This window comes from Palaemon carinicauda, chromosome 30, assembly GCF_036898095.1.
Source record: "Palaemon carinicauda isolate YSFRI2023 chromosome 30, ASM3689809v2, whole genome shotgun sequence".
NCBI classification, from domain to species: domain Eukaryota; kingdom Metazoa; phylum Arthropoda; class Malacostraca; order Decapoda; family Palaemonidae; genus Palaemon; species Palaemon carinicauda.
The window spans coordinates 97,207,212-97,222,243 of NC_090754.1; the positions used below are offsets into that span (position 1 = coordinate 97,207,212).

Genomic DNA, 15,032 nt, shown 5'->3' on the forward strand with positions numbered 1-15,032 from the left:
GATCGCTATACAGGTGGGGATGTACATCAACAGCGCCATCTGTCGAGCAGGTACTCAAGTACTCGATGTCAACACAGAACCAATTTTCTCTCTGTCGTGCCACCGGCAAGACCTACTGAATACGCTCTTGTTTTCTGGATTGATTTTCACGTTATTTGGTGAAGTATTCATTTCTGGTTATTAGCTATCGCTGTGCAGAAGTTATCTTCAATACTTCCTTGCATTCTTTTTTGGATTTTGGATTATTTGTTGACGACTTGGATAGATTTTGAATTTCCCCCTTTGACTAATTCAAGATGTCTTGACCCTTCTCAAGTCCCCAAGTACAGGAAATGTAGCGCTAGGGACTGTTCAAGGCGTCTTCCGAAGGCCTCTATCGATCCGCACACCGTTTGTTCCAATTGTAGGGGTAAAGCCTGTCAATTGGAAGATCGATGTGAGGAATGCGCTGGGCTTTCGGAATTCGGGTTTCAAGAATTCCTGAAATATGCACGTAGGCTAGAGAAGGATAGGATCAGGAGGAGTTCGTCTCGCTCAATTGATTTTTCCTCTCCCCATGCCCCTCAACCTATTCCTTCCCCTGTAGTGGTTGCACCCGACCCCCCTGCTAGCTCTCATCAACCTTCAATGGCAGATATGATGCGTGCCATTCAGGCTCTAGGTGAGAGAGTCGAGTTATTGGCGAATGACCGCAATCAACTCATGGCTGACGTCAGAGAGTTGAAAGGTAACAGTGCAGTGGGAAGTGAAGTGAGTGTCAGTGCAGTGAAAAGTGTCAGTGTTACGCATGAGGGTGCGTCTGTTCGTGCTTGTCGTCCTCCCAGTCCGGGACCTCTTGCAAGCTCCCAAGCCCAGGGGAGAAGCAATGTCGTACGACCAAAGGGTTCGACAGGCTTTAATCAGCGTACAGACGTACCCTCCGTGGTTTCGGACGTATCTTACCTAGATCGTCCCACCCACAAGAAGACGAGTGAGCCCATTCATTCCTCGTCTGCGGAAGAGGTTTCTCGACAGAAACGATGGACCAAGGTCTCACGGCCTCTTAAACGTAAGGTCCCTTCCGAGCTAGTCCAACGGCCCAGGTGTAGCCACTGGGTCAGTTCGGACTCGCTGCAGTCCTCCGACGACTGCACACCTCCTAAGAGAGGCAAAGTGGTACCGCAACAGGCAGTAACTCCGTCTGTTGCCGCACCCGCTGTTTTAGACCCTCAGTCACAACGGACAGTAACTCCGTCTGTTGCCGCTTTTGTAGACCCTAAGTGGTCTTTACTGCAGTCTATGCAGACTCAGTTAGCTGCGGTTATGCAGGAGTTTCGTGCGGAGAAGGTTGACGCTGCACCCGTTAGCCTACAACCTGCCACGGTTGTGCGCCCAGCAGAAGCTGAGGCTGCCTGCTCCCACACTCCGGCTGCGGAGAAGGTTGATGCTGCACCCGTTAACCTACAACCTTCCACGGTTGTGCGCCCAGCAGACGCTGAGGCTGCCTGCTCCTACACTCCGGCTGTGAGAGCTCCTCCACCCATGCGCAGTCGACCCTGCCAGACGCATGCTGACGTTCACAGACGCACAGAACCCTCCGTTGCCGTGCGTGAGCTACCACAACAACAGGAGGGTGCAGCTAGGCTGCCGTGTTTTGACGCGGTGCGTCAGCCTCCGCTACCCACGGTGGTCTCCGCTATCCTTCCACAGTCGGGAGTAGACTCTTTGCGCACCCACTCAGCTTTGGTTGTTGCCAGTTCTCAGACTGACCAACAGTGGCATGATGTTGGGTCCAGTGCAGCCACGCATGCACCCGTGCTGCCGGACTCAGCCTTCCAGCCCACTCCGTTGCCTCTTCCTCCTCAACATTCAGACGATGGTATCTCTGATGATGACGAAGCTGCACATCTGGACGACCAACACTCGGACATCGAAGAACCCAAGACTACGCCTCCCTCCTTAGACTTTAGGAAAGTGCTTGCGCTGTTCAAGGATTTATATCCGGACCAGTTTGTGTCTGCAGCACCACGCTCGCCTCCCTCTGAGTTCGCTTTAGGCATGCAGTCAGCAGCACCTGCCTTTACGAAGCTCGTACTCGCTCGCTCGTCCAAGAGAGCTTTAAGGGTACTGGGAGAATGGTTGCAGTCCAAGAAGCAACTTGGGAAGACATCCTTCATGTTTCCCCCGGCCAAGCTTGCTTCCAGATCTAGCGTCTGGTATGCCACGGGAGAAGTTCTCGGCTTGGGAGTTCCTGCCTCTGCCCAGGGCGACTTCTCAAGTCTGGTAGACTCTCCCCGCAGGCTGGCTATGAGACGCTCCAAGATTTGCTGGACTCCTTCGGATATGGACCATCTTATGAAGGGAGTTTTCCGCGCATTCGAGGTCTTTAACTTCTTGGACTGGTGTTTGGGAGCGTTGAGCAGGAAGACCTCCCCTTCTGATAAGGAAACTTCCATGCTCATCATGTCCTGCATGGACAAAGCCATACGGGATGGTTCTAGTGAGCTTGCGGCTTCTTTCGTGTCTGGGGTTCTCAAGAAGCGAGATCACCTTTGCTCCTTCTTGTCAGCTGGAGTCACCCCATGTCAAAAGTCGGAGCTTATGTTTGCTCCACTCTCGAAGTGTCTCTTCCCTGAAGAGTTGATTAAGGAGATTGCTGCCTCCTTGATCCAGAAAGACACACATGACTTGGTGGCGTCTTCTGCACGCAAGACCACCCCTTTGCCCTCCGTACCTAGACCCAGGATGGACACTCCAGCGTCAAGGTTCATTCCGCCCTTTCGTGGCAGAGCCTCCAGCAGAGGAGGTACTCGTGCCGGAAGTCAACGCGGGAGTAAGAAGAAGGGTTCCAAGTCCTCTAGAGGCAGAGTCTGACTGCCTCCTTCTTCAGACAGCAGTGGGAGCCAGGCTCAAGAACTACTGGCAGGCCTGGGAGAACAGGGGCGCAGACGCACAGTCTGTGAAGTTACTCAGGGAGGGGTACAAGATTCCATTCTTACGCAAGCCCCCTCTAGCAACAACTCCCATCGACCTCTCTCCCAGGTACAGAGAGGAGGACAAGAGACTAGCTTTACAGCAAGAGGTGTCTCTCTTACTACAAAAGGGAGCGGTAGTCATAGTCCGGGACCATCAATCCCCGGGCTTCTACAACCGCCTCTTCTTAGTGCCGAAGAAGACAGGAGGGTGGAGACCGGTGCTAGACGTCAGTTCTCTGAATGTCTTTGTCACAAAGCAGACGTTCACCATGGAGACGACAAAGTCGGTTCTAGCATCTGTCAGGAAGGAAGACTGGATGGTCTCGTTAGACCTAAAGGACGCTTACTTTCACGTCCCCATCCACCCAGATTCCCAACCTTTTCTAAGGTTTGTTTTCGGGAAGGTTGTCTACCAGTTCCAAGCCCTGTGCTTTGGCCTAAGCACGGCACCTCTAGTTTTTACCAAACTGATGAGGAATATTGCCAAATTCCTGCATTTAGCAAACATCAGAGCCTCCCTCTATTTGGACGACTGGCTTTTAAGAGCTGCGTCAAGTCGTCGCTGTCTGGAGAATCTACAGTGGACTCTAGATCTGACCAAGGAATTGGGTCTCCTGGTCAATATAGAAAAGTCCCAACTCGTCCCATCCCAAACTATAGTATACCTAGGAATGGAGATTCAGAGTCAAAATTTTCGGGCTTTTCCGTCGGCCCCCAGAATCAGTCAAGCCCAAGAATGCATCCAGTCCATGCTGAAGAAGGACCGATGTTCAGTCAGACAGTGGATGAGTCTGATAGGGACGCTTTCATCACTGGACCAGTTCATCGCGTTAGGGAGACTCCACCTCCGCCCCCTTCAATTTCACTTAGCTGCTCACTGGAGAAAGGACAAGACGCTAGAAGCGGTCTCGGTTCCTATTTCCGAGAAGATGAAGTCGTCACTGACTTGGTGGAAGAACAACATTCTCCTCAGGGAAGGTCTGCCACTGGCTGTTCAGACCCCCGACCACCTTCTCTTCTCGGACGCATCGGACACGGGCTGGGGTGCGACGTTGGACGGTCGGGAATGCTCGGGCACGTGGAATGCGGTTCAAAGCGAGTTACACATCAACTGCAAGGAGCTACTGGCAGTTCATCTGGCCTTGAGAAGCTTCAAGTCCCTCCTTCTAGGCAAGGTGGTGGAGGTGAACTCCGACAACACCACAGCCCTGGCGTACATCTCCAAGCAAGGAGGGACTCATTCGAGGATGTTGTACGAGATCGCAAGGGACCTCCTCACCTGGTCAAGAGATCGAAACATATCCCTTGTAACGAGGTTCATTCAAGGCGACATGAATGTCATGGCAGACCGCCTCAGCCGGAAGGGTCAAATCATCCCAACAGAGTGGACCCTTCACAAGAATGTATGCAACAAACTATGGGCATTGTGGGGCCAACCCACCATAGATCTGTTCGCAACCTCGATGACCAAGAGGCTCCCAATTTATTGTTCACCGATTCCGGACCCAGCAGCAGTTCACATAGATGCCTTTCTTCTGGATTGGTCCCATCTAGACCTTTATGCGTTCCCCCCCGTTCAAGATTGTCAACAGAGTACTGCAGAAGTTCGCCTCTCACGAAGGGACAAGGTTGACGTTGGTTGCTCCCCTCTGGCCCGCGAGAGAATGGTTCACCGAGGTACTGCAATGGCTAGTAGACGTTCCCAGAACACTTCCTCTAATAGTGGACCTTCTGCGTCAGCCGCATGTAAAGAAGGTACACCCAAGCCTCCACGCTCTTCGTCTGACTGCCTTCAGACTATCGAAAGACTCTCGAGAGCTAGAGGCTTTTCGAAGGAGGCAGCCAGAGCGATTGCTAGAGCTAGGAGGACATCCACTCTCAAAGTCTACCAGTCGAAGTGGGAAGTCTTCCGAAGCTGGTGCAAGTCCAAATCAGTATCCTCAACCAGTACCTCTAACTCAGATAGCTGACTTCCTTTTATACCTAAGGAAGGAAAGATCCCTTTCAGCTCCCACGATCAAGGGTTACAGAAGCATGTTGGCAGCAGTCTTCCGTCACAGAGGCTTAGATCTTTCCAACAACAAAGATCTACAGGACCTCCTTAAGTCTTTTGAGACCTCGAAGGAGCGTCGGTTGGCCACACCAGGTTGGAACTTAGACGTGGTACTAAGGTTCCTTATGTCAGCAAGGTTCGAACCACTTCAATCAGCCTCTTTAAAAGATCTCACGTTGAAAACTCTTTTCCTCGTCTGCTTAGCAACAGCTAAAAGAGTCAGTGAGATACACGCCTTCAGCAGGAACATTGGATTTACATCTGAAACGGCTACTTGTTCCGTAACCGAAATACAAACCACGCTATTTACAAAGGGTTATTACTTTTAGCGTAGCTGAAATGGCGAGCCATTAGAATTTAACGAGGGTGTATTACCCCCGCGCTAGTTAGCGGGGGGGTAGGGGAGTGGTAGCTAGCTACCCCTCCTCCCCCTCACACACAGGTGAATACTCTCTTTCACTTTTGGCTCGGACTGTGACAGACGTCTCTGTCTTGGTCCTCGCTTGGCAGCCATTGTCTGTTTTGTCTTTACTTAATCGCTTACTTTTCTTTTACTCAATATATATGTAAACATGTTTTCATGTTTGTATATATATTTGAGTATAGAAATAAGTAAGTTTCCTTTTCAGATGTGTGTGTGTAGTGTACGATATCTACGTGGAGGCCTCGGCAGTTAGGCCACCACGGCCTAATTTTATGGGTTGCGATCGAGTTTGACTTCGGTCTTTCTCTCTCTCTCTCTCTTGAGGTCGTTCACCCTTTTACTATGTTTTACTACGCCCTTGTAGCTTCCTTCCCGTGTGGGTGGGGTTGCTACGCCGTACATTTTGTCTCAATTAGTTTATGAATCTAATTGTAGTTGTTAATTTTTCAGCTTGTAGAACGATTCCTTTCGGGGTTTTCGTTTTTTCTTTAGTGTTCATTCATTTTTAAATTACATAATTACATAGTTACATAATTATAATTGTTATAATTCTGTTTTGGTTACAGCTCTCCTTCCGCGAGTGTAAGTGGTTGTGAGGGCACGTGCCTGTTGTGTAATTCTTGTTCCTTTTCCTCGGGATTCCTCTTCGGAGCCTTCCCGGGGGAATGAATGTGTACTAATATTATTTGTTTTATTTTTTTACAGTTACCGATCTAGTTCGTTTCTGTAATATAGCAACGGTGTGAGCTGTCTGGTTGAGTCCTGGGGATTCGGCTGTTGCTGCCTCCCCCCTTGTATTGTCGTCAGGGGCGTGTCTCCTTCTACTGGTAGTACTCCCGTGTCGACGGACAGCTCTCCAGTTCATTTTAGAACAGTCAGGAGGCTTGCCTCCTTGGGCGGATAACTTTCCTTCCGAGGGAAGTTTTTTCCTGTCCAGGCTTGAGCTTTTCCTCTTTTGGGGGGTTCTTCTCTTGCCTTTTTTTTCGTGCGACTATGCTCTTGGTGCTGAGCGGTCGCACCTGCAGTTTCGCTCAAGGGGCTGGGCAACTGCAGGAGCTCCTCTTCGGAGGATTGCCCCTTTTAGGTCACTGGCTGACCAGTCTCTTCCACGAAGTGTTTCTCTTTCGTTCGCGAGAGAGTACACTCATAGAGACTCCTCTTCGGAGGTTTCTTCTGTTGCTGTTGCTGTTGGCCTCCCTCGCCGTAAGGCCCTCCGTCCGCCTCGTCGTAAGGGCCTCTCATCTCCCTATAAGGGTGCTTGAGGCGCCTTTTTGAATCTCCGTTTGCAGCCTACAACTTTTTTTTTCTCGATCTTCCGTCTTGGTGCAGATGGACAGCAGTCTAATCTCGTCTTCCGACGGGCAACGGTCTTCCCGACGGACAACGGTCTTCCCGACGGACAGCGGTCTTCCGACGGACATCAGTCTCCCGGCGGACAACGATCCCTTCGGGGCAAAGGGTTGCCCCCACGGGGGTTCTTCCCTTGCGTGTCAGGGTTTCCCTGCGCGCCCTTCTGTTCGTCAGCGCTCTCCTGTTCGTCAGCGCTTTCAAGATGATCTTCCCTGCGGTTCCTGTTACGTGCCCTGTGCGCCCACGTTCGCCCTCGCGATCTAGAACTTCGGTTCAGGTCGGGGTCAAGGACTCTTCTTCTTTGCGCAGGCTTCCACGCGTAGCCTTCTGCTCGTCAGCGATCATCAGCTCGTCAGCGATCATCAGCTCGTCAGCGATCATCAGCTCGCCAGCGATCGTCAGCTCGTCAGCGATCATCAGCTCGCCAGCGATCTCCGGATCGCCCACGTGTGTTACAGCTGGCACGCCAACGTTCTCCAACACTTCTGAAGGAACATGGTTCGCCAGCTACTAGCTCAACTGCGGATGCTGATCGCCATCGCGCGACCCTCAACTGCGGATGCTGATCGCCATCGCGCGACCCTCAACTGCGGATGCTGATCGCCATCGCGCGACCCTCAACTGCGGATGCTGATCGCCATCGCGCGACCCTCAACTGCGGATGCTGATCGCCATCGCGCGACCCTCAACTGCGGATGCTGATCGCCATCGCGCGACCCTCAACTGCGGATGCTGATCGCCATCGCGCGACCCTCAACTGCGGATGCTGATCGCCATCGCGCGACCCTCAACTGCGGATGCTGATCGCCATCGCGCGACCCTCAACTGCGGATGCTGATCGCCATCGCGCGACCCTCAACTGCGGATGCTGATCGCCATCGCGCGACCCTCAACTGCGGATGCTGATCGCCATCGCGCGACCCTCAACTGCGGATGCTGATCGCCATCGCGCGACCCTCAACTGCGGATGCTGATCGCCATCGCGCGACCCTCAACTGCGGATGCTGATCGCCATCGCGCGACCCTCAACTGCGGATGCTGATCGCCATCGCGCGACCCTCAACTGCGGATGCTGATCGCCATCGCGCGACCCTCAACTGCGGATGCTGATCGCCATCGCGCGACCCTCAACTGCGGATGCTGATCGCCATCGCGCGACCCTCAACTGCGGATGCTGATCGCCATCGCGCGACCCTCAACTGCGGAAGCTGATCGCCATCGCGCGACCCTCAACTGCGGATGCTGATCGCCATCGCGCGACCCTCAACTGCGGATGCTGATCGCCATCGCGCGACCCTCAACTGCGGAAGCTGATCGCCATCGCGCGACCCTCAACTGCGGATGCTGATCGCCATCGCGCGACCCTCAACTGCGGATGCTGATCGCCATCGCGCGACCCTCAACTGCGGATGCTGATCGCCATCGCGCGACCCTCAACTGCGGATGCTGATCGCCATCGCGCGACCCTCAACTGCGGATGCTGATCGCCATCGCGCGACCCTCAACTGCGGATGCTGATCGCCATCGCGCGACCCTCAACTGCGGATGCTGATCGCCATCGCGCGACCCTCAACTGCGGATGCTGATCGCCATCGCGCGACCCTCAACTGCGGATGCTGATCGCCATCGCGCGACCCTCAACTGCGGATGCTGATCGCCATCGCGCGACCCTCAACTGCGGATGCTGATCGCCATCGCGCGACCCTCAACTGCGGATGCTGATCGCCATCGCGCGACCCTCAACTGCGGATGCTGATCGCCATCGCGCGACCCTCAACTGCGGATGCTGATCGCCATCGCGCGACCCTCAACTGCGGATGCTGATCGCCATCGCGCGACCCTCAACTGCGGATGCTGATCGCCATCGCGCGACCCTCAACTGCGGATGCTGATCGCCATCGCGCGACCCTCAACTGCGGATGCTGATCGCCATCGCGCGACCCTCAACTGCGGATGCTGATCGCCATCGCGCGACCCTCAACTGCGCATGCTGCTCCTCATCGCACAATCCTGAACGATCGCCCTCATGCGGATGCTGATCACCATCGCACCCTTTCACGCGATCATTTACCTGCGCATGCTGCTCGCCATCGCACAACCCTGAACGATTGCCCGCTTACGCATGCTGCTCCTCATCGCACCACCCTGAACGATCGCCCTCCTGCAGATGCTGATCACCATCGCACCCTTTCACGCGATCATTCACCTGCGCATGCTGCTCGCCATCGCACAACCCTGAACGATTGCCCGCTTACGCATGCTGCTCCTCATCGCACAACCCTGAACGATTGCCCGCTTACGCATGCTGCTCCTCATCGCACAACCCTGAACGATCGCCCTCTTGCGGATGCTGATCACCATCGCACCCTTTCACGCGATCATTCACCTGCGCATGCTGCTCGCCATCGCACAACCCTGAACGATTGCCCGCCTACGCATGCTGCTCCTCATCGCACCACCCTGAACGATCGCCCTCCTGCAGATGCTGATCACCATCGCACCCTTTCACGCGATCATTCACCTGCGCATGCTGCTCGCCATCGCACAACCCTGCACGATTGCCCGCTTACGCATGCTGCTCCTCATCGCACAACCCTGAACGCTCGCCCTCTTGCAGATGCTGATCACCATCGCACCCTATCACGCGATCATTCACATGCTGCTCGCCATCGCTTACCGCCAGCGATCTTCTTCACCTACGCGGCAGCACGATCCCTCGCCGTCACTCCCATTCGCCTGCGCGCCCGCGCGATCGCTCGCCTGCGCGCCCGCGCGATCGCTCGCGTGCGCGCCCGCGCGATCGCTCGCCTGCGCGCCCTCGCGACCGCTCGCCTGCGCGCCCGCGCGATCGCTCGCCTGCGCGCCCTCGCGACCACTCGCCTGCGCGCTCGCGCGACCACTCGCCTGTGCGCCCGCGCGACCATTCGCCTGTGCGCCCGCGCGACCATTCGCCTTTGCGCGACCGTTCGCCCTCGCGCGACCATAGTTCGCGGCGAATTCCACAGCCGGTGGTAGCAGCAGGGACGCGTGCTCCTAGGCGGCACTCGGGATCACCTCCATCCAAGCACAGGTTGGTAGTGCAGGACGAAGACAGGTCAGTACAGCATTCTTCCCACCTTCTTTTCAGGCAGGAACCGTCGTGTCCTCTCCAAAGGATCGCCCGATCCCTTTCACCTTAGCGAGGATTTCGGACTCTGTGTCCTTGGAGCAGCAGACATGGTTTGATCCGCTGGCACGGGCGTTAATGAGGGTTATGAAACCAGCACTCACCGGCCAGGGTAACAAACCAGCGGCTGTCTCTCCTACGCTGAAGAGAAAGAGAGGAGTGGACTTCGTGGTGACTTCCCCCAGGGCGAAGTTGGTTCCCAAGAGGTCGGTCTCGAGGGTCCCCTCTCCTGCACGAGTACTCTCTCCTTCTCCCGGCCTGGAAGGATTTTTGGCGGGGGGGGGGGCTTTCCGTTGAAGTTTTCTCCATCGGACAAGGGGTGACTGCTTACCTCTTCCTCTGGGAGCTTACCAGGTTCTTTCCCTCCTCGGTTACGGCCCGAGGTTTGGTTCAAGGAAGCTACAGGAAGATCAAGGGTACTTTCCTCCTCTCGAGCTCAGGCACCTTGGCCTTTCGTCGTTAAGTATCTACTTGCGGACAAGCTCGATGTTGTACCATCTGGACGCACTGACTGAAGGCTTCCTTCGGGTGTCTCATCTGTGGAGGTCAACGACCTCAGACACCCTTCCATCCTTGAGAAGAGTTTTGTCTTTGCCCAAGGACAGAGACTTAAACATCTGCTGTGCGGAGTAAATCGACTTCCGGTTTCACTCCTCCAAGGTGCTTTCTTCCAGACTCTGCAGGGCTCCAGCTCCCTTTTCTTTCAACCACGTCGGCCTAAGTTATCGGCTACGACAACTGGGACAAGGTGTCCAATTGCAGTTTCCTCCTGTCAGGAACAGATGGCACGGGAGACTCCCCCTGGGGGGCATAGTCCTAAAAGGAGTTCACGAACTCTAGGATTGCAGGTTTTTTCGCTGGGAGGATGCTTAAGGTTACTCATCCGAATGACAGCTTCCCGATGCCCATTCCCGCACAATCTCTGTGAGTAGCCAAGGATATCGCGCCTGCCGTCTCTGTCAGCGAATTCAGTGTCTCTGAACCTCTATGCCATAGCATCAGCAGAGTTGCCCGGTTGGGCAGAATGATCCATACCTTAGGCGAAGGTCTTCCTTAGGATCATCGACGGCTTCACCCCCGGCCCCCTCAGTCGATCCTTTCTTGTAAGGAAGGATCTGAGAGGGGATGTCCATAGTCGACCTCTCAGCCCTGATCAAGTTTGTCGAACAAACTTCGGCCAGCGTAGACCAGCAGAATCGATCAGACTGGTAACGAGGCGACAGGACTCCTTTAACCCTGGATCGGAAGGACGGGTACTTTCAGTTTCCATTCCATCCATCTTCCAGGGTGCTCGTCGAATTCAGCCTAAACTGCAAGTATTCCTGCTTATGATGCAGTGTGGCTATCCCGCCGTGGCATAGCAGGTTTGTTTCCCCAGAGAACTCTCCCTGCCTTCCTCTTGGCCGCTCAGGTGCAGACTTCCGCCTCCTCTGCTGTTTGGAGGGCTGGTCAACTCCGGTAGGCTCGGGTTTCGACCTTCTTCAGCGCCGGGAAAAGCTTCCGAATGCTGACCATGAGTGTGGGCTCATGGTATTTTGCTTGGAGCCTTCTCTTCCTCTGCCTCAACATCTGGAGTATCTGGCCATGATATTGAGTCAACCGCCTTACCACGTTGGAAACCCCGCTTCTCGTCCGTCCAGCGAGGTTAAGCAACGTCGGTACTTGGATGGGTGACCACCTGGGGACGCCAGATTCTGTTACCACATCCTCCGAGCCTTCCTTTCGGTTGACTGTGGCAAGACTGAGGAGAGTCGCAGTACCTGTTCTCAGTCAAGCAGAGTTTTCAGCCCTACCTTGGAACGTTTCCTAGTTCTTTTTTCCTCATTGACCCGTTTATAGTCCGAACGGTCGCCTCAGGATAAGTTCCATGTGGGGCGATCCAAGTTCCGGTGGCTTCAGGCAATGTTTAACCGGACTCCCTGGCCCTATGGGACCAGCGGAACTATTAAACCTGCAATGGGTGTTGACCTATGGAGCCTCTTGATGGTAGTGGATATTCTCGTCCTTTCCCCACATTCTTGATGCGGTTCTCGGACTCGTCAAAGGAAAGGGGGGGGGGGGGCATGTTCCGGTCCAGGCCTATGGTCAAGACCTGAAGGATACCTCTCCATCATTCAGGCAGGCTTAGTCTGGCCCCTCTTCAGATCCTACCGCTCCTGCCAAGTCGCCCCGTTGCGTGTCGACTTCATGCTAACCAGCAGGGGACGCATTTTCACACCTTCACATCTTGCAGTAGAGATACCGGGATGATTGAGATTCTCTCAATTCCACCATCGGCTCTCTCATTCCAGGCAGGGGAATGTTTCTCTCAGACTATCCGAGCAGAGCCTCATAGAGAGAGTGTACCTAGGGGTCTTTGACCTTGGGTAACCAGCAAGTGCTGGTCTGGGGGACCTGATCGCGACAGCTTGGAACCTCAAGCTTCCGCTAGTTTTCCCCCCAGTCTCAGACCCCGAGACTCTGGCAAGATGCATTCCGGTGATGGTGGGACAACTTCGACGCCTGCGTCTTCCCTCCTTTTTGTCTGCGGACAATGGGTCTCAACAAAACCAGGTTGTCTGTCAACCTTTCAATGGGAGAGCTCCACTGGGACTATGCGCAGAACGGTTTCTGGACCCTCTGCTTCCCCTGACGGAACTCCCGGGAGAGCTTCTCCCACGGCGCAGACTACTCAAGCAACCACACTGCGACATCTCTCCCGAACCGGGGCGTCGCTTCGGCTTCATGCCTGGAGACACTACGCTTCCTCCTCTAGAAGAGACAACCCGCTACAGTCGCGGTACGGAGGTCGCGTCATCTGCGATAGTCATCCACAGGGGTCTCCCAGGCAAAGTGAAGAGTCTAAGGTGGTTGGTGCCGTGGGAGATATACCTCTTCCCGTGAGGCCTCTTCTCCAGCAATAACGGTCTTATTGCCTTTCGGCGGGAGGAAACTCCTTTCCGCTCTTGGCAATGAAGCCTGTCGCTCAGCCTTTCCCTGACCTTCAGGCTTAAAGGAATAACTTTTTCCTGCCCGCTGGATCTATCCTCGCTCATGCGAAGCTACGATCGTCCCTGCCCTAGTCGGAGGAAGACCTCCAACTTGGAGCATGGCTCGGACTTTTAGTCCTTTAAGAGATCTTCTCAAGACCCTTTTACGACAGGCCTCGGATTGTATTCCGCCTTGGGTCTTCTGCTCACTCTGGCCACGGCCAGTGTGTAAGCAATCTTCTTGGTCTCTTACTACTCCCCCCCTTTCTAAGGAAGAGGGGAAGGCAACATTCAGGCTCGCTCCTGAGTTGTTGGCTAGACTCAGAATCTGAGGGTCCCGACCCTTCGGTCCGATTCATTCAAGATTTTGAGTCTCCATTCTGTGTCTGATGTCCCAAGACCTTCTCTTTCTTGCCAGTACAGGAATCGAGAGGTTAGCGCTGGGAACAGCTGCAGTTTGGCCTCAGTTGCAGCCGATTTGGGAACACAAGGAGGACATGGGGGGAGAGTCACCAGTATACCTCTTCAGCCCGGACTCAAGGACATTCATCTCGACCTGTCTTCAGACCCTCCCCCGTCACGTCGCCCTACAGCACGATGTTGGATACATCGCAACGTCCCTCGCCTTCGAGTAATACTACTCTGTGACGCAGGTGCTACAAGCTGGAGTCTGGAAGCGTCTGATGACCTTCGCAGCCCGCTTCCTGCAGGGCGTGACCCACAGGAGTCTCGATACGTTTTCTATCGCTCTGTGGTGGCTACACAACAGCTGGTCTAACCTCAGGCTCCTTTTTGGACAGGTAGCAGAAGGTTGAGGGCATTGTTATCAGGTTTTAGTCTGCATGAACGAAAGAAGTATGTCTGGCCCTTACTTCTTTCTTCATCATCCCCTCTACGGGGAAGCAGCATCCTGGTCTCTGCATAGCTGACCTCGAACCTCTGCAGGTAAACCATGCTTCCTTGTGTTCCGAGTATTGAGTCAATACTGTCGCGTCCCCCATACCCTGACGAGGTGGTATTGGGAACGTCCTAACCCAGAGTTCCTTCTGGAACTCCAGGTCAACTGCCTAAGACAGGTCACACTTCTTCCTTCACACACAAGCTTACGTAGGCCACATGGTTCCTTGCGGTGCAAGGAACTTGTGAGGTGCAGGGACTCCTTTTCTCGAGTGCGACTCACTCGGATTCTGAGTCCCCGGGTAAAGCCAAAGCCAGTATGGCTGGGGACTTTCCACCCTTCCTAAGGGATAAGTCACCCTTTGTAAATAGCGTGGTTTGTATTTCGGTTACGGAACAAATGACAAATTCGAAGATAATTTGTATTTTTCCTAACCATACAAACCTTAGCTATTTACACATATTTGCCCGCCAGCCCTGTCCCCCAAGACAAGTCCTACCTCTAAGTGAAAGTGAGTATTCACCTGTGTGTGAGGGGGAGGAGGGGTAGCTAGCTACCACTCCCCTACCCCCCCGCTAACTAGCGCGGGGGTAATACACCCTCGTTAAATTCTAATGGCTCGCCATTTCAGCTACGCTAAAAGTAATAACCCTTTGTAAATAGCTAAGGTTTGTATGGTTAGGAAAAATACAAATTATCTTCGAATTTGTCATATTTTCCTTACAGCTTGGTTTCTTAGCCAAAAACGAACTTCCTTCTCGTTCTTGGCCCAAATCGTTCGATATTCCAAGCCTTGCCAATTTGGTTGGAAATGAACAAGAAAGAGTACTATGCCCGGTAAGAGCTCTTAAGTACTATTTGAAACGGACTAAGCCATTACGTGGTCAATCAGAAGCTTTATGGTGCGCCATTAAGAAACCTTCTTTACCAATGTCAAAGAATGCAGTTTCTTATTATATCAGACTTTTAATTCGAGAAGCTCATTCCCATCTGAATGAGGAGGACCATGCTTTGCTGAAGGTAAGGACACATGAAGTTAGAGCTGTCGCAACTTCAGTGGCCTTCAAACAAAACAGATCTCTGCAGAGTGTAATGGATGCAACCTATTGGAGAAGCAAGTCAGTGTTCGCATCATTTTACCTTAAAGATGTCCAGTCTCTTTACGAGAACTGCTACACCCTGGGACCATTCGTAGCAGCGAGTGCAGTAGTGGGTGAG

The 15,032-nt window shown here is 53.8% G+C and overlaps 1 protein-coding gene across 1 annotated transcript in view; it reads left to right on the forward strand.

The window, feature by feature from the left end:
- Positions 1-15,032, forward strand: part of eIF6 (eukaryotic translation initiation factor 6) — a 329,665-nt gene that overhangs the window by 26,065 nt on the left and 288,568 nt on the right. The gene's annotated exons all lie outside the window — the stretch shown is intronic.